Here is a 1,749-nt window from a genome sequence, read left to right on the forward strand (position 1 = left end):
AATTATTGTGACACTGTGGCAATAAAATCACACCCCACCCCTTGGGTTGCTATGGAGATAAGCGCGAGCCGCACAGGAAACGTCCCTTCTCAAAATCTCCCCGGAGAATCGAGCTGCTGCTCTTTTGTGCCAGTCACGGGATCGGGGCTGGAACTGTGAGCTGGGACATGAATTCCAGCCAGGCCCTATTCGGTGTCTCACTTACTCAGTCTCCACCGCCCCCTGCGGCATTATTGGGGTAACGGAGTTGTTGGAGCAGCAAGGAGCCCAGGGCAAGATGGTGAGGGACAGGGCAGGAAGGGGGTCGCCGCTTGTGGACGCAGGAGCGGGGAGGTCTGACGACCCCCAGGGCCTCCCCGCTTTCATCCTGTCTCCCCTCTACTTTCTACCCCTCCAGATGCTCTCCTGGGCCAAGCCGGCCGTGGGGGCACCCCGCCGCAGGGCGACAAACTGAAGAAGAAAGGCAAGAAAGTCCTGCTGCTGGAGGAGCTGCTGGCGCAGAGGGACTTCACCGGCGCCATCGCCCTGCTGGAGGTAACGGGCGGGGGGGGGGCTCGGCCTACGGGGCTCTGCGCTTCCGCAGCTAATGGGCTAACTCCGCCAGTCTCCCAGGCAACGGGGGTGCGAGTGGGAGGGTCGGCAGGTCACTGGGTCCACATTCCCCCCATCCTCCTGCCAGTGCAGGATTGATGCCCAGTGCACAGCCCCCGGGGCCTTGCCCAAACCCTTTTCCCAGTGACTAGGGTGATGAAACTCTTTCTGGCAGACTGTTCCCAATTGCAGCAGAGCTCCTGGTTTGGAAAAAGTTCCAGCTTTTTCAACTAATTTGTCCTTTCTGTTCTTTCTCACACCCTAGATATGCCCCCTGCACCCGCCTGAATAAACACTCACCCTCCTTTACTTTTACAGCTTTACAATATTTGTACAGAGACTATGTGACTGGATAGAAACTGCCTGTCCTTGAAAATGTGATATTGACACCACCTGACTTCCGTGTCCAAGTTTGTCAAGCCAGCAGAAATCATCCTAATATAAATTTTATAAATTGATTTGTTTCACATAAGACAATCTGACAAAATTTGACAGCTGGTGTCTTTTTTGCATCCCTTTTTCTTTGAAGTTTAAACGGCATGTAGGGGAACAAGATGAGGACACTGACCTCTGGTTTGGATACTGTGCCTTTCACCTGGAGGACTACAAGAGAGCATTGAAGGTGAGATGAAAAAAATCCTGCTTCCTGCTGGAGAGAATCAGGATGTTGTCCTAAAGTGGTGGTAGCAGGCAGGAGAGATGTTTTTTGGGGTGCAGAAGAAGTGGGACTGACCATTTGTGTATAAATCTGGCAGCAATAGAGCAAACTATACAGAAATAGAAGTTTCTGTATAGTAGGGAAATAGGAGTTTCTACACTGAAACAATCTATTGGTCCAGCATCCCAGTTAATCTTTGCCCCAAAACCTAAATTGTCCTTTTCTTAATTTCATGACAGTTGTTCTAACATTCTTTTCCCTATTTGGTGTGTACACCTTCAGAAAATAATATGTGGAAAGTAATTGTTTGAGCTGGGTGGAACTTTGTTATGAGTTGAGTTAAAACCTTGTGTGACAAAGTTCCTCCTTTACGTTGGTGGGTCCTGCGCTTATTGGCGGATTTGCTCACCTCAGTGATCTTCCCCTCTGGTGGAACCCACAGTCTGGGTCAACTCCTCCTGTGTCTGATCAGAAGTTGGGAGGTTTGGGGGAAACCCGGG

At 50.7% G+C, this 1,749-nt stretch overlaps 1 long non-coding RNA gene across 1 annotated transcript; it reads left to right on the top strand.

Annotated features, from left to right (window-relative positions):
- Positions 1-424: 424 nt before the first annotated feature.
- On the top strand, positions 425-1,207 carry LOC116838136 (uncharacterized). Its single transcript, XR_004376866.2, has 3 exons — positions 425-534; positions 910-1,001; positions 1,121-1,207. It is a non-coding gene; the product is annotated as an uncharacterized LOC116838136 (long non-coding RNA).
- The last annotated feature ends 542 nt before the right edge of the window (positions 1,208-1,749 follow it).

The sequence above is a fragment of the Chelonoidis abingdonii genome, chromosome 1 (genome assembly GCF_003597395.2).
Source record: "Chelonoidis abingdonii isolate Lonesome George chromosome 1, CheloAbing_2.0, whole genome shotgun sequence".
NCBI classification, from domain to species: Eukaryota; Metazoa; Chordata; order Testudines; family Testudinidae; genus Chelonoidis; species Chelonoidis abingdonii.